Below are 19,201 nucleotides of genomic sequence, written 5' to 3'. Positions count from 1 at the left end.
ATTAAGTAAGTACTTTAATTTAAAATAAGTACATTTTATTTATTTATTTATTTATTTGGCTTGTGTTCTTTTTTTCAGTGCAAAAGTTTATACAACATCAGGAAAAAAGGTTCAAAATCCACCACTGTGTTGGTACCCTTTCAAAAGGTACTAATATGAACACTTTAGGTACTAATCTGCACCTTCAGGGGTAAATAAGATACAAAGGTGCAGCAGTGGTCACTTTTGTACCTTTTTTCCTGAGAGTGTCCTGCCCTTTGCCCCGCCTCCTTGTCTGTGATTGGCCAGACATATGTATAGCCCCGCCCAAACACAGCTGAAACATACAGAATATCATACTACTGTATAACTCTGCAAAAACTATAAGAGTAGTGTGATACTCTGAAATGCACAACAATGTTTTAAATGAGGTACATGAATGTTTAATTGGTTGTCTCTCAATCATCATTGCATTGCATTATATGCTTTGATCACCAAACATAGCATTTACATCTCATCCTACTAAGACATTATTAGAGATGTAGAAATGATGACTGATAGATTTATTTGATCTTATTGTTTGGCTGTGTTATTATGAGAAATCAGTGACTCCTCAAAAGATTTTTTCTGATCAATCGGTGTGAGCAGTAGCTGTGATGTTTGATTGAAACGGAGCGGCGCTGCGGTGTGATGTGAGGCCTCACGTGTGTGTGTTTTCTGTCTGTGTGTCTGTCTGTTGTTCTCTTTGACACCCGAAGCTGCTGCCGTTCACCCTCATCGGTGTCACGGGACGATCTGCTGAGCTGTTTTGCACAATGCCGCCGCACACCTGCGGGGCTGGAGGTCGGGGGTCCGGGGTCTCTGAGCTCCTCACAGGTGCGTCCCGCTCACCTGTCACTCACCTGCTGCCTTTGATTGCAGCGAGCGCTCCTGACGCTTCCTGTGCAGCTTAACATTCCTGCGCGAGGCCCTCCGTCAGCAGACGTTAAAAGGCAAGCGTTCGCTCGAGGGCAGCGTGAGTGTCAGCGTGACTCTCTGGAGATTAGCCGCGCTTTCTCTAAAGCTTATGCTGAGTGCCACTGCTGCACTTGTGTTTTCGGGCTTTGTGATTTTGAACTTGTGCACAAAATGGTCTAAATAGTCCTGCACTGCTTGTGTTCTGGACATCAGTGATTCTTCAATTGATTTTAATTTTTTTGTTTTTTTCACTTTTGGCAACAAGCAGCCACCTAAAAACCAAAAAAAATGTATTGTATTGTATTGTATTGTATTTTATTTTATTTTAGACATCGGTGATCCCTCAAATAAGTTTATTTATTTATTTATTTATTTACTGATTTATTATTTTTTGCAACAAGCAGCCACCTAACAAACATTGTTCATTATTTTGATTTATTTTTTATTCCTTTCTGACATCAATGATTCCTCCCTTTTTATTTATTTATTTATTTTATTTTATTTTATTTTTTTGGGGGGGGGGCTTTTGACTTTTGGCTTTTGGCAATAAACAACCACCTAAGAGCCTTTATTTACATATTTGTTTATTTATTGTAAACATGCTTATTTTTCAAATTTGTGATGACATCAATGCAACAACAACAGCATTTTATTTTATTTTATTTTTTTAACAAGCAGCCACCTAACAGCCAATTTATATTTAAAAAAAAATTATAATATGAATTAATATTTCTAAAATTATTATAATAATTCATAATATTAATTAATATTAACTATCATATTAATTCATATTTAATATTCCTTCCAGACATCAACAATTCCTTTTTTTTAAAAAAATAATTAATTTACTCTGATCAAAATTATAAATGCAACACTTGTGTTTTTGCCCCCATTTTTCATGAGCTGAACTCAAAGATCTAAGACTTTTTCTATGTACACAAAAGGCCTATTTCTCTCAAATATTGTTCACAAATCTGTCTAAATCTGTGTTGGTGAGCACTTCTCCTTTGCCGAGATAATCCATCCACCTCACAGGTGTGACATATCAAGATGCTGATTAGACAGCATGATAATTGCACAGGTGTGCCTTAGGCTGGACACAATAAAAGGCCACTCGAAAATGTGCAGTTTTACTGTATTGCGGGGGTCGGAAAACCAGTCAGTATCTGGTGTGACCACTATTTGCAGTGCAACACATCTCCTTTGCATAGAGTTGATCAGGTTGTTGATTGTGGCCTGTGGAATGTTGGTCCACTCCTCTTCAATGGCTGTGCGGAGTTGCTGGATATTGGCAGGAACTGGAACACGCTGTCGTATACGTTGATCCAGAGCATCCCAAACAGCTTCCAGGAATTGTGTACAGATCCTTGCATCATGCACAGAGATCATGCTGCAACATGAGGTGATGGTCGTGGATGAATCGCACAACAATGGGCCTCAGGACCTCGTCACGGCATCTCTGTGCATTCAAAATACCATCAATAAAATGCACCTGTGTTCGTTGTCCATAACACACGCCTGCCCATACCATAACCCCACCGCCACCATGGGCCACTCGATCCACAACGTTGACATCAGCAAACCGCTCACCTACACGACGCCATACACACTGTCTGCCATCTGCCCTGTACAGTGAAAACCGGGATTCATCCGTGAAGAGAACACCTCTCCAAATTGCCAGAAACAATCGAATGTGAGCATTTGCCCACTCGAGTCGATTATGACAATGAACTACAGTCAGGTCGAGACCCCGATGAGGACGATGAGCATGCAGATGAGCTTCCCTGAGACGGTTTCTGACAGTTTGTGCAGAAATTCTTTGGTTATGCAAACCGATTGTTGCAGCAGCTGTCTGGGTGGCTGGTCTCAGACAATCTTGAAGGTGAATATGCTGAATGTGGAGGTCTTGGGCTGGTGTGGTTACACATGGTCTGCGTTTGTGAGGCCGGTTGGATGTACTGTCACATTCTCTGAAACGCCTTTGGAGATGGCTTATGATAGAGAAATGAACATTCAATTCACGGGCAACAGCTCTGGTGGACATTCCTGCAGTCAGCATGCCGATTGTACGCTCCCTCGAAACTTGTGACATCTGTGGCATTGTGCTGTGTGGATGGATTATCTTGGCGAAGGAGAAGTGCTCACTAACGCATATTTAGACAGATTTGTGAACAATATTTGAGAGAAATAGGTCTTTTGTGTACATAGAAAAAGTCTTAGATTTTTTAGTTCAGCTCATGAAAAATAGGGGAAAAAACAAAAGTGTTGCGTTTATAATTTTGCTCAGTGTATTCATTTATTTATTTATTTATTTTGACTTTTTTTTTTTAGTTTTGGCAATAAACAGCAACCTAATAGCCTATATTCACATATTTGTTTATTTATTGTAAACATGCTTATTTTGATTATAACGTCAATGCAACATCATTTTTAAAAACATTTTTAAAAAGGCCTAATTTTCAAATCATTTTTGGCTTTTGGTAATAATAACAGCGATGCTTGACTTATCAACCCCTTGTAAAGAATTTGATGGGAAATGTTTAGCTCTGATCTGTGATTTTTCTTTCTGTTTGCTGAAGCGTCAGGGATGAAGCGCTGAGTCGTCAAGTTGAGTGTGAGTAAATCTGGAGCGTCAGATGTTTTCATGAGCGTCTCAACCACAGCGTGTTCTCAGATAGAGACAGAACAGAGCGAGCGAATCACAGAGATACAGCAGATCTTCACAGTGGCATCAGCATTCGTCAAGGTCAGCAGTCAGAAACGCTTCACTGTCACAAGGTCTGGATATCAGCATCAGTACAAATCCAGTTATACAAATGCTTTTCATGTAGATCACATAACTTTAAATGTATTTATTTTAAATAAAAAATCTTAAATTTACTTTATTTATAAAACATTTGGACACATTACAGTACTTATAATTAATTAATTAATTAATTAATTAATTATATTTATTATTTTTTTTATTTATTAAAACAAACATTGTTTTTTTTTGTTTTGTTTTTGTTTTTGTTTTTTTTGGACTTTCAACTCTTGGCAATAAACAACCACCTAAGAGTCTTTATTTACATGTTTATTTATTGTAAACATGCTTATTTTAAAAAATTGTAATAACATCAACGCAGCAACAAAAAACAGGTCTAATTTTCAAGTCACATTTGGCTTTTGGTAATAATAACAATGATGCTTCATCAACCCCTTGTGAAGAATTTGAAGGGAAAGGTTTCTTTTTTTGGCTACCCAACAACATTTATTTTATTTTATTTTATTTTATTTTAAACATTCATACATTTTAAATTTCTTTATTATTTTTATTTATTTATTTATTTGTAAAATATTTTGGACACATTACAGTACTTAAAATAGCATTTATGTATTTATTTTGAAATTTATGGTAAATAAAAATTAAATGATAAAAATAATACAATTTTGTTTTTGTTTTGTTTTTTGTTTTTTTCCCAACAGTGGCGGGAACGGGCTTCCATAGAAAATGAACCTTCAGCTGCAGGAACAAAGTTAAATGACACAAATCTGTAGAGTGTTTTTGTTTGTGTGGCACTGAAAAACCAAAGCATTGTTAATTAGATGAGGACGTCTACATACTTTTACCTATAGTGTAGGTCAATACACAAGCTCACCTGTGAAGATCTGTTTCTCTAAATGAGTGTCGTTTCTGTTCCTTGTCCTTCTCCTGACTCTCTCGTCTCTCTTCACGATTAATGAGGTGAAACATCAATGGAGGAAAAACTCCAGCTGCAGCTGGACTGAAGGAGCGCTGGAGGTGCAACAGGTACAAATACAGCAGGTTTAGTAAAGTAAAATCTATTATATCTTATTTCTCTTTCTATTTTCACTGGGTTGAGTTATTTTGGGTTTCGTATTTTGTAAATACTGCACATTATCATTTGTTTACAGGGAACTTGAAATGGAAACGATGACAAAAGTAGCAGTAGAAGCTGTTTTTCTGGGTACGCAGCAGTTTTTTTGTTCTCTGCCGGTTATAAATAGCTTCATAACATATATCAGTGTGAGTTTGTTGATGAAGGAGGCTGCAGGAATGATAAACATGAGAGCAGTGTTGTGTCTACTGATGGTTGCCAATGAACAGTGCTGATCTTACCTGACAACACAACCTGCTGCATCACAGTCAGTGATTTAACAGCAAAAGCTGTTACTTTTAATTTTTTTATAAACCCACACAATAAATTCATTTTAATTTTATTAAAAAAAAAAAAAAAGAACTCAAATTTTTTGTTTAATTTTAAAAATGTATTTATTTGTTTGTTTGCTTGTTTGTTGAATTAGGTTTTTTTTCACATTATAGTAATGATCACAAAATAGTAATGTCTGAATGAAAATAATGCCAAAATGCAAAAAAACAAACAAAAAAAGCAAAAAAAAAAAACAAGCTAAACAAACAAAAAAAAATTAACTTTTAATATAACTTTTTAAATAATTTTTTTAATTTAATTATTTAAAACTCAAAATTTAGGTTTTTTATTTTTTAATAATTTATTTTTCACATCACAGTAAATGGGGGGGGGGGCTTAACGTTCTTTAAAACGTTCTTTTAAACTTAACGTTCATTAAAATGCCAAAATGCACAAAAACAAGCGAAACAATAAAACTAAAATAAAGTAACATTTTTTTTATTTAATTCATAAAATTAATTAATTTATTTGTTTGTTTGTTTGTTTGTTTGTTGTATTTGTTTTTTCACATTATAGTAAATGTGGAAAAAAATACTTAATTTTAAAAAAGGAACAAAAAAACAGGCTAAACAAATTAAGTAATTCATTTTTTTAAATTTTATTTATTTATTTATTCACATTATAGTAAACGTGGGGGGAAAAACTTAATTTTCATGACAATGCCAAAATGCACACAAAACGAGCTAAACAATAACACTAAAATAAATTGTAAAAAAAAAAATTTAATTATATAATTCTCAAAATTTATTTATTTTTTGTTTGTTTGTTTGTTGAATTAGGGTTTTTTTTTTTTCACATTATAGTAAATGTGGAAAAAATACTTAATTTTTATGAAAATAATGCCAAAATGCACAAAAAAACAAACTAAACAATAAAGCTAAAATAAACTCACATTTTTGTATTTAATTCTCAAAATGTATTTGTTTGTTGAATTTTTTTTTTTTTTTTTCCCACATTATAGTAAATATGGAAAAATACTTTGTTTTCATGAAAATTATGCCAAAATGCACAAAAAACAAGCTAAACAATAAAACTAAAATAAATTTGTATAAATCAATTCACAGCAAAGGCAACAAAACAAATGAACTTTTATTAACATTTATTTTATTATTTTATTATTTATTTATTTTATTATTTATTTGTTTTATTAAACTGACATTTATTTATTTATTTATCTAAATGGACAATAAAATAATCATTATTTTAGTCCATATACCTTTATAAGGCCTTGCCTCGTTGTTACAGATTTTACAGGTGCTATAATAATAGTAAATTACGCATATAGTAATTATATGCAGCTAACCCTAAATCAAACCCTAATTCTAACCGTAATCCCATGTTTATAATTAATAATATTCAGTACTTATTTGTATAATTACACTGTGGAAGTGACCAGAATGACACGAAGCAGCAGTCAGAATATCTGGAGTAAGTGGTGTTTTGGTGGAAGTGTTATTTACTGTGGTAAATCCATAGAGTTTGATATGCTTTGTAATGAGATGATTGATATGAGTAAGCATCTCTCAGACAAACACTCTTGTGTGCTTCAGATCACCTCTTTTACCATAATCTCATTTTATCAGTCAGTGAGACAAAACACGGCTGCGTCTCGCTCCTCTTCACGCCTGACGGCAGAACCAGAAAGACTTTGCCTCGCTCTGCGTGAAAGTGATGAATCGCCTCGAATCTGCAGGATACGGATGGATTCGTGTGCTTTATCATCGCTCGATTTCCTCTTCCTCCCTTCTGTATCAATGAACAAACGCAGATTCCTGTGGACGTGAGCTATGGCAACAAAGTGTTTTGTTTTAAATTGTAAATAAAATAGCTGTATTGAGAGATATATCATTATTTTGCAGTAAAATTTCTCGTACCGTAAAATCGTATTTTATTTCACAATATAATCTTGATATTTTATTTTTGTTATTAAAAATAAAAACAAAGATGCAAATTACAAACACAACAGAACAAAAATACAAATTTAATAAACACACTTTTCAGTGATAGTAGTTTAAAAAAATACTATTGAATAATCAAGTGTATAACTAAAACAATGCATAGTCTTCACTGTATGAATCAAGTGTGAATTGATTCTTTTAAAGATTCAAAACTGATTCAGTCAGGAGCAGTGAGTGATTTTCTTTGTCTTTTATTGTTTGTTTCACATTAATGACAGTAGCAGGTAAATTAGGCTGCTGTCCCTTTAAGACTGACTGCATGAATCCCATATACTGAAGCACATCCGGTTTTCACCCAACCGTTTACATTTATGTTACGCATAACCGACGGTGTTTACATGGATACACAATGTGCATTTTGACAAGCGTGTGTACATTTGACCATTCAAGCGCAATAAGATGCAAAAGATATTTGAATTCACATTGCATGCTTTCTGTGAGAGCCGTGTTCTGTGTCACGCTTTGGCTGTTTGTCAGCGCACGAGCACCTCATTGTGTTCTTTTAGTAAATTTATTAAGTCAGGTGTATAATTTCCTAAAGATCCCAAAATACAAGATGACGGACAAATCGAGAGAAATGTAAATAGATTTCAGTCTTTGATTAATGTGCACTTAGTACACAATGCTTTCAAAAGAATCTGATGTTGACATGTTACTATCACTGCCATGATTAAAATGATAAATTTGACATAATTAACCGTTGCTAATTCAGCATCTCGCACATAAACTGTTAAAAAAACGCACAATTTGTTGAGTCAACTTGAAATAATTTGTTACCCTGCAGACTTAACATTTCAACTTGATTAAACTTATTTGAGTTGACTGAACTTAAAATGTTAAGTTTTACTAAGTGAAAACTTGGATATTTGAGTTGACTAAACAAACAATTTGGTTTGTTAAACTTAAAAGCTTGGCTTGTTACCCAGCTGACTTAAAATTTTAAGTTGAATGAACTCAAATATCGAAGTTGTCACATTTCAAGTGGACTAAACTTTTTTTTGAGTTGACTAAACTTAAAATTTTAAGGCAGCCATGTAACAAATTATTTTAAGTTGAATCAACAAATTATTTATTACAGTGTACTTGGCTATTAGTTTCACTCATAATTTAGCATTTTACAGCATTATGTCCTGCTTTTTTAGGTGTTATAGTTGTTTTTGGGTGCATTGTTCGTCCTCTCTCAGTTGGAGTTAGTTGTTGTTGTTGTTGTTGTTGTTGTTGTTTTGTGTTAATGTTGAGGATTATGACATTTGTAGAGTTTTGGTTTCAAATTAACTTTTTGGTGCCTAAATACTATCACTGCCATGATTAAAATAAAGCAATTAGCCTCTGAAGCCAGTGATTACATGACCAGAACGGCTCATTTTCATAAATATGCATTTGGCAAAAATAATTACCGTACACTTAATTCAGCATTTCACACTATTTTGTGCTGTTTTTCTGTGTTTTTGAGTGCAACTTGTTTTAAGTCAGTTGGAGTTGGTGATCCATTTTGTAGCGATGTTGAGAATTGTGCATTTTTGTGGGGTTTTGGTTTCAATTTATAACATTTTCTGTTGTTGTGACAAGCCCAATTACCATCGCTGCCATGTTTTACTCTGAATTCAGCATTTTGCACCATTTTGCACTTCATTTTAAGGTGTTTATGAGTGCAACGTTTGTCTTGTGTCAGTTGAAGTTAGTGATTTTTTTTTCTGTTGATATTGAGGATTACGAAATCTGTTCTGGTTTTATTTTAACATTGTGGTGTCTAAATGCATCACTGCCATGATTAAACTAAAGCATTTGACATATTTGCCCATAGTGACCTATTTCAATCTCAGTTCAGCATTTTGCATCATTTTGCACTGCGTTTTAAGGTGTTTCGGAGTGCAACATTTGTCCTGTGTCAGCTGAAGTTAGTAATTTGTTTTGCGTTGATTTTGAGCATTATGGAATCTGTAAATCTGAGTTTTTGGTTTCAGTTTGTAACTTTTATTTGGTGCCATGATGGGCATAATTACCATCACTGCCATGATGCATTTGACATATTTGACCACTGTGACACATTTCATGCAATTTGCACCATTTTAAGCTGCATTTTAAGGTGTTTTTAGTTGCATAGTTTGTTCCATGCCATTTGAAGTTAGTGATTTGTTTTGTGTTAATATTGAGGATTATGAAATCTATTTGGGTTTCAATTCAACATTTTGGTGTCTAAATACTATCACTGCCATAATTAAACTGATGCATTTGACATATTTGACTATTGTGACTATATATTTTACTCTTAATTCAGCAATTCACTTCATTCTGTACCATGTTTTAAGGTATTTTTGATTGCATGTTCACGCTGTTTTAATTAGAGTTAATAATGGGTTGTGTTTATATTAAGAGTTATGAAATCTGTAGAGTTTTGGTTTCAATTTATAACATTTTTTGGTGTCATGATGAGTCTAATTACCATCACTGCCGTGATGCATTTGACGTATTTGACCATTGTGGCATATTTCACTCTTAATTCAACATTTTGCACCACTCTGCACTGCATTTTAAGATGTTTATGAATGCAATGTTTGTCTTGTGTCAGTTGAAGTTAGTGATTAGTGTTGATATTGAGGATTATGAAATCTGTTTTGGTTTCTAATTAGCATCACTGCCATTATTAAACGAATGCATTTGACATGTTTGGCCACTGTTAATTCAACGTTGCACCATTTTAAAGTGTTCTCGAGTGCAATAACCTGCGCTGCTCTGTTTTGCCATGTTGTGACAGAAGTCATTACCTGTCATCTGTCACTCATTAGCGACGGCTGGCTCTTAAGCCGCGCGTTTGTTTGTTTGGTTTAACGCAGGCCGGGCCGTGTCGCACCCCGAGAGAGACGCGCACCGGAGAACGTGGAGCGGCCGGCGCTTCTGTCTCTTGTTAACAACCAAGGTGTTTGTTTTCCTTACCTCTCCTTTCCTTCTTTTCTTTCTCTTCCTCCATCTCTCCAGGAGGGATGTGTGCTGCCGGTGTGCGGTGGGTGGCGTTAGTCCAGGATCCCCCAGATCTCTGGCCTTTCTGCAAATCGGAGCCTTGTTTGTGTTTCCTCTGATTGAGAACACATTGGCCAGACCGGGGCGGCTGGGGTCCGTCTCTCCGGGGTCGCCCGAGCGGGACGCGTCCCTCTGACCCCCGGAGAAGGTCCTGCAGGGAAGTAACCCTCCGCTGCCCTCGGAAGGGGGCGACCCGCGTGCCAGCGAGACCAAACCTGGCAAACAAACGCCCGGCGGTCTTAAGTTACTACACAATCTCTTCCTCAACCATTAGTGTGAGTATCACTCATGTGAAATATGACTTTGCAGTTACGTTTGGGGTCAGTAAGAGACTTCTGCTCACCAAGCCTGCATTTATTTGATCAAAATTACAGTAAAATCTGTAAAATTTTGAAATGTTTTCACCATTTCAAACAAGTCTTTTCTATTTGCATATACTTTAAAATGGAATTTGTTTCTGTGATGCAAAGCTGAATTTTCAGCATCATTACTCCAGTCTTCAGTGTCACGTGATCCTTCAGAAATAATTCTAATATGCTGATTTGCTGTATTTGTTAAAAATGCAGTAAAATCTGTAAAATTGGTGTAATGTTTTTATGATTTCAAATAAGTGTTTTCTGTCTGAATATACTTTAAAATAGAATTTATTTCTGTCATGGAAAGCTGATTCTTCAGCATCATTACTCCAGTCTTCATTGTTGCATGATAATTCCAAAATTCTAATATGATAATTTGCTGTATTTATTTGATCAAAAATACAGTAAAATCTGTAAAAATGTCAAATAAGTATTCTCTATTTAAATATACTTTAAAATAGAATTTATATCTGTGATGCAAAGCTGTTTTTTTTTTCAGCATCATTACTCCAGTCTCCACTGTTGCAAGATCATTCCAAAATTCTAATGTGATAATTAGCTGTATTTATTTGATCAAATACAGTAAAATTGTGAAATGTTTTTACTATTTTAAATGCATATTTTCTATTTGAATATACTTTAAAACAGAATGTATTTCTGTGATGCAAAGTTGATTTTTCAGCATCATTACTCCAGTCTTCAGTGTCACATGATCCTTCAGAAATCATTCTAATATGCGGATTTGCCGCTCAAGAAATATTTCTGATTATTATCAATGTTTAAAACAGTTGTGCTGCCCAATATTTTTGTGGAAACTGTGACATTTTTAATTTTCAGGATTCACAGATGAATAAAAAGTTCAAAGAACAGCATTTATTTGAAGTAGAAATCTTCTGGAACATTTTAAATGTCTTCACTGTTACTTTTCATGGATTTAACGTGTCCTTGCTGAACAAAAACATTATTTTCCTTCAGAAAGATAAAAATCTTACTGACCCCAAACTCTTGAACAGTAGTGTAATTGGCAACTGCTCATATTTCTTACACATCACAAATGCATTATGTTCATGAGCTGTATATTATTATTTGAAACTAGTATTCAAAACAATATGCAGTACAAAATGACAAATAATTCAGAATATAGTGGCTACATTGTTGTCTCATGACCTGATTATGTCACATGTTTAATTTCAAGTGGCGTAAATAGATAATCATCTCAGAAATGAAAACAGCTTTGCGTTTTTGTGTAAATACACCTATACATTTTTCAAATAACATACCAAGAAGGAAATAATATCACGTCCGGTTCATTCGTCACACTAGAAATAGAAGGTCAGGTCAGGTGCATTGCATTGTGGGATAGAGCTCTGGTCGCCACTGCACCTTTTGGCAAATGCAGCACTTGATCTCAAAACGAAAATGTGCTTCATGCTATGTTATTCAGATCATTTCCACGCACTTATTGTTTCTAATGCGAGTTTGCGTGTGTGTTTGACTAAGTAGATTTGGACAAACAGATAAAGAGGTTCATGCGCTGTGTGACTGAACTTCCTACAGGAAGACGAGAGTGGAATTCAACATAAACAGGACGCTGAAGCGCGAGACTCTTCCATCACATCATGAAGAGCGATGTGATCCGCACACTCAGTAAAGGTACTTTAGGTGCTAATATGGACATTTTAGATATTAAAATATACCTTTAGGGGTAAATGAGCAAAGTTGCTCTCTTTTTGAAACTGTAGCACCCCATTGAGAGCTTTTGTTTTTTGTTTTCTAAGATTGCACAAATTAAGCTTCAAAATCATTTTGTCACTTAGTCATATTTCTGACTTTTTTCTCATAATTTTTATTATAAACCTGCTTCCACATTACATTTTTTTTCCCCCTTCACAATTTGGAGTGTATATCTCACAATTCTGTCTTTTTTTTCTCACAGTTCTGAAAAAATAATAATAAAAATCTGAAAAAAAAAGTCAGAACTGCAAGAAAAAAAAAAAAACAGAATTGCCAGATATAAACTGAGTTGTAACATATAAATGCATAATTACTGAAAAAAAAAAAACAGGAAGAAAAGTCTGAATTGTGAGATATAAACTTATAATTGTAAGATATAAATGCAGAAATAGTCTGAACTGACAGAAAAAAAATTGGAATTGGCAGATATTAACTGAATTGTGAAATTTTAATGTAAAATTGCAAGCAAAGTCAGAATTGTGAGTGGAAAAATCTGAATTGTCGGATATAAAGTTATAATTGTAAGATATAAATGCATGGTTGCTGAAAAAGATCAGAATTGCAAAATAATTGTGAGATATAAATGCAGAATTGCAGAAAAAGTCAGAACTGCCAGAAAGAAAAAAAAAAAACTACAATTGGCAGATATCAACTCAGTATTGTGAAATAAAAAATAAAAATAAAAAAGCAGAATGCAGAATTGCAGAAAAAGTGAGAATTGTGAGATATTAATGCAAAATTGCACAAATCTGAGGAAAAAAATAAAAAATAAAAAAAAGGTCAGAATTGCGGGATATAAACTCAGTATTGTGAAAAAGTTGGAATTGCAAGATATAAATGCAGAATTGCAGGAAAAAAGTCAGAATTGTGAAGGGGGAAAATCAGAATTATTAATCAGATATAAACTTATAATTGTAAAATATAAATGCAGAATTGCAGAAAAAGTCAGAACAGCCAGAGGAAGAAAAAACTGAATTGCCAGATATAAACTCAGTTGTAAGATGTACATAATTATTATTGTAAGATATAAATGCATAAAATTGCTGAAAAAGATCAGAATTACAAGATAATTGTGAGATATAAATGCAGAATTGCATCCAAACTGCCAGAAAGAAAAAAAAATCAAAATTGGCAGATATTAACTCAGTATTGTGAAATAAAAAATTGCAAGATGTAAATGCAGAATTGTAGGGAGGAAAAAATCTTAATTGTGAGATATAAATGCAAAATTGCAGAGGAAAGCATATAGAATAGGGGTAAGTCAGAACTAATGAAAAGTGAATGCAGTTACTTTATAATTGGTTCTGTTGAACAAAGATGAAGATATCTTAAGAAATGTCTTTTTTCCATGCAGTGGAAGTCAGTTTGGTTTCCATTTTTTGAGTTGAATAGAAGCATCCACATGTGCCATCAGCGTGATCGTGAAACGTGCTGCTCATCAGCGTGTTTGTGAAATCTATCACTGATTACGGTCAGACCCGGTTGAGAGACGTACACCTGCTGACCGACGCATTTGCACGGTAACACAACAGCCCACAGCCAAACTGTCAGCACATCACAACATCACACTGATGCTCATGACAGAGAAGCTTTGTGTGTGTATGTGTGAGGAGTTGAATTTTTCAGCTGTCACACACACACATGATGAAAACCTTTGGGTGACAAATAGTGTTTGTGTATTTAATTTAAAAACATTATTATTCCCTTACTGTAATTTATATGATTTTTTTAAGAAGACTCATTTCAGATTAGGACAGTTGTTATATTGTGAGCCATTATGAGAAAAATTAGATATGTGTATGTTTTTAAAATAGCACAAACTAGTTTTTCAAATGATCATTTTCCCATTAGAGTACAAAAAGTAATTTCTGATAAACATACAACATGCAGTTTATCATATAAAATCAATGTGATGGCGTGTGTTTGAAAGTAATCATTGTAGTTGGCTAAATATTTATAAAAAATAATATATAAATGTTTATATTTTTTAAATTACTTTTACTTTTTATTTTTAAAAATAAAAAATAATGTAATATATTTAATAAAATAATAGAAAAAATAGTATGTTCATCACATATTAAAATTAATAACAAAATATGACGGGAAAACAATCAAAACAAATTGTATAAAAATAACGCAATAATATTAATATAAGCATTTTTCTATGAATACAGTTTTGTACACTAAATAAATTAATAATAATAATAATAATAATAATAATAATTTTTAAAGTTATAAATACAACAAGATTATTGGAGTACATTTTACAAGATTACCTAAAAGTTTCATTTAATTCAATATGCTACTTGATGTTGTCTTTGTAATTACTTGTGAAATTTACTAGCAATTTCTGTGTGGAAACAATTAAATGAAATAAAATATAAATAATAATAAAATAATATGGTAAAGTAAATCCCACCTTTTTTTTTTTTTTTTTTTTTTTTTTTTTTTTTTTTTTTTTCTTTTCATTTCAGGTTGGTCATTTTATCTTTTCAAATGAATAAATGAGTGATGCATGTGTTTCTGTCTTTCCAGGAGTTGCAGTTTGGTCTCCGCAGTCTGTGAGATCATCGTGGCGTGTTTACTCTGGGCTGATCTTCAGTAAAGTGCAGCATGAGCGTCGACACCTTCACCTGCTGCTCAACAGAAACAAAAGAGCAGAGGTGAGCCAGAAATAGTCGCGCGAGAGCGTTTCCTCTTGGCCGATCAAAGGCGCGTTTGTGCAGCTTTAACTCCCCGCGGCTGTGCAGCGCAGATAAGCATCAAACCGCGCGGCTCACGCACACACTGCCGTCTGCGGCTGCGCGCCTGCGCTGGCTGCAACCAAGCTGTTTGCCTTATTGTCTCATTTAGTTTTCCTCCAGGGTCTGCGATGTAGATCATATCCGTGCAAGAGTAAATAGATTGGACATGATTCTTCAGTAGATAGGTGGCTTTTACAGTAAATAAAGGCAAGTTTTTAGCATCTAGAGAGGTATCAGACAACAATTAAACAATTGTTTAAGAAAATGTATTATTTATATTAGTATATTACATTAGATCGTTAGGTTTCCTGTAATTTTTTTTTGTTTTAATTGCAATATATGATTAATATATTATTTTATTTTATTATTTTGGTAGAAATACATATAATATTTTAAAATATTTAATTAAAAATGTAAAGCTGTTTTGTTTCATTAAGTATATTAAAAAAAAAATTTAATATTTAATTACATATTTTAAATATAAATATTATTTTATTTTATTATTTTATTAAATCTGTTAAAAAATATGTTTAAATATTTCTTTAAAAAAATTTTTTACAAATCTATTTCTTAATTTCATTAAAAAAATCAGTTTCTGGCAAGTTTGTAGCATCTAAAGAGTTATTAGACAACAATTTTTAATATGAATAAAATTAAGAATATTTAATTACAAATTTTACAAACCTATTTCATAACTTCATTAAATATAACTTTTTTTTAAGTTTTAAGGTTTTTTATTTGTATTTTATTTATTTATTTAGTATTAATAATGGCATTGTGCTGTCTTGAGTTCATTTGCATATACAGAAAGACTTTTCTGCCTACATGTTTTTCAATTAATATTTGCATATTTGATCATATATTTGAAAACACAGGTGGAGAAAGCTTTAAAAAATGAATAAATAAATATACATTTATGCATTTATGCAGATTTATTTATCCAAATAAATTTGTCAAAATAAAATATAAATGATGAAATACTCCTATAACAACACATATATAAAAGTTACTGTCAGTCATTAATTTGTTAAAGTCACATTTGAATGTGTTTTAATAAACCTGCCGACAGATATCAGTTACTTAAAGCAGTGTCATTAACTGACCTGCTTTACCAGTGAAATCAGTCTCTTATTCCATTTAATCAGCTACGATCATTGAATTATTAATCATTCATATGGTTATGCGTTTGAATCACGGTTGAATGTGTACGGATGCTCTTGCTGGCTGTAATGTATTATAATAATTTGACAGGCGGGTTGTTGGGAGAACGGCTGAGAGCTTCCCATTCGCTTCCTGCGGGTGATAAGAAAGGAAAACAGGCTCTCGCTCTTAAAGGAGAAACGCTTCAGGAAGAGCGAGTGCTCTATGGGCTTTGTAATTTAAGGCAGAGGTCAGTCCCGGCCTTTACAAAGTGAGGAAGCCCCTCCACCCCACATTAACGCTCCGCCGGCTCGGACCACAGAGAAACACTCGCTCGCTCTCAAGAGTAAAGCTGAGTCTGGTTTATATGACAGAGAAGACATCATTTTAGCATGAAGCATGTGTGGGTTTGGACAAACTAGGTTTTCAAACTGTCATTTTCCCATTATGATGTACTATGAAGTCATAGGGGTCACAAAACTAGTTATAAGGGTCCATTTTTGAAACTTGAGATTTATACATCATCTGAAAGCTGAATCAATTAGCTTTTCCATTGATGTATTGTTTGTTATGATAGGACCATATCTGGCCAAGATACAAATCTTTGAAAATCTGTAATCTGAGGGTGCAAAAAATCTAAATATTGAGAAAATCACCTTTAAAGTTGTCCAAATGAAGTGCAATGCACGTTACTAATCAAAAATTAAGTTTTAATTATTACTGTAGGAATTCAAAAAAATATCTTATATATATATATATATATATATGTATGTATGTGTATATGTATGTATATGTGTGTGTGAATGATTGTGTATTAATATATGAAATAATACAATTGTATAATTTTTTTTGTTAAAATAATAAAATAATATTTAAAAGTATTATTTAATATATTTAATAAAATAATAATTCATGTAAATTTGTAACTTAATTTTATTAAAATGATAAAAATAAATAATTATTAAATTATTAAAACAATCAAATAAATATTACAAAATTAAATACAGATGTGTATGTGTGTGTATATATATATAGAGAGAGAGAGAGACAGAGAGAGAGAATATTATATTATTTATATTATATTATATAGATAGATATATAGATAGATAGATATGTATATGTGTACATCTATATATATATATACATATGATATATATATAAATGATATATATATATATATATATTAATGATATATATAATAAACAATATAAATAATTTTTTCCATTTTTATTTAAATATTAATCTTTTATTAATCTATTTTTTTTTTTTATTAATGCAACCAGGTTAGTAGTCAATCAGTCATTTTGTTGCATACAGAATGTCTGATGATATTATATATACATGATATTAAATATACATTTGTTTCTTTAAAGGTTGTAAAAGATCTAAATGTTACATTGTAGGTGTTTCTGATCAGTATTTCAGATTCTGGGTTTATTGAATCATTGGTAAATACTTGTGTTGTGAACTAAAAATCTCTTACAAGAACTTTTCAAAGGGTGCAAAGCTCTTTGTGGTTCCATTAGAAACTTAAATGACTATTTTCTGTAAATTGAGACATAATGGTGATAGTGGGGTCTGCCGTATTCTGAAGACAGTTATAGCCTCCACAGGCCATTATTGTGCACAGAAACACCTTGAGATAATGTCTGTGTGCATTAAATTTGAGGGCTGATGTTGTAGGTTGTGATGTTGATCAGGTCTGCGGCGTCCCACTGACCCGGAGCTTCAGTCCATCTGCATTCTTGCACTTTGAACCATAAACATCCTCCTTTCAAAGAGCTTGGCAGGAAGTTTCTGACTTTTCCCTTAAATGTGCTATAGTCTATTGAAAATATGAGCCTGCTGGATTGCTTCGGCATCCGATAGAGTATTAATGTCTATATTTAATGTGCTCAATGCTCCTGTGATGTGATGCTGTGTTTGAGATTGCATTGCAGTCTCATAAACTATAAAAATGCGTGACCCTGGACCACAAAACCAGTCTTATTAGTAGCAATTGCATGGGTCAAAATGATCAATTTTTCTTTTATACCAAAAATCATTAGGATATTAAGTAAAGATCAAGTTCCATGAAGATATTTTGTACATTTATTACTGTAAATATTTCAAAACTTAGGTTTTGATTAGCAATATGCATTGCACTTTATTTGGACTTTGAAGGCGATTTTCTTAATTTTTTTTTTTTTTTTTGCACCCTCAGATTCTCAAATAGTTATTTGAGAATATCTCGGCCAAATATTGTCCTGTTTTTAATGTGTGTTTCTGAGAATCAATTAGGTGATTAAGGCCGTCAGGTAAGTGAAAGCGCGACAGATCGACTGCGCGGTTTCCACTAAAACACTAAACAAACGCGCGCTCTCTGTTCAGTTTCAGAGGCGTGAAGGAGCCGACAGATGCTGATGACATACACATCACACAGCTGCTACACCTGAGACAGAGAGAGAGAGAGAGAGAGAGAGAGTCACACTGCGGTCTGAATATAAATTATTGCATGAATAGACTAGACTTGGCGATCAATATCTGCACCTATTATTTAAAAAAAAAACCACTATTGTATTAATGCATTCAATATTAAATATTAAAATTGTGTTCTTTTTTGCTAGACCTCACATTTATATACCATATTTATAAAATGTATTATTTAAAATGTTTATTTCGATTTATTTTATTTGTTTTTGTGTATCTTTTATGTTAAATGAGCTTGGAGATAAATATCAAAATAAACGAGGGTTAAATTATATTAATGCATAGCGATTTGATTATTATCAAATCAATTATTAAATTGCCTCACGGTATGATTTATAATATATGTGAACCAGGACCACAAAACCAGTCTTAAGGATTTTTTAAATGTATGCATCATCTCTTAGCTTTCGGCTGATGTTTGTTAGGATATGACAATATTTGGCCGCGGTACAACTATTTGAGAATCTCTGAGGGTGTAAAAAATCTAAATATGGATAAAATCGCCTTCAAAGTTGTCCAAATGAAGTTCTTAGCAATGCATATTACTAATCAAAAATTTAATTTTGAGATATTTACGGTAGGAAGTTTTCAAAATATCTTCATGGAACATGATCTAATCGATAAGTTTGACCCAT

Source organism: Labeo rohita, chromosome 2, assembly GCF_022985175.1.
Source record: "Labeo rohita strain BAU-BD-2019 chromosome 2, IGBB_LRoh.1.0, whole genome shotgun sequence".
Taxonomy (NCBI): Eukaryota; Metazoa; Chordata; class Actinopteri; order Cypriniformes; family Cyprinidae; genus Labeo; species Labeo rohita.
Note: the sequence above shows the minus strand (reverse complement) of the source record.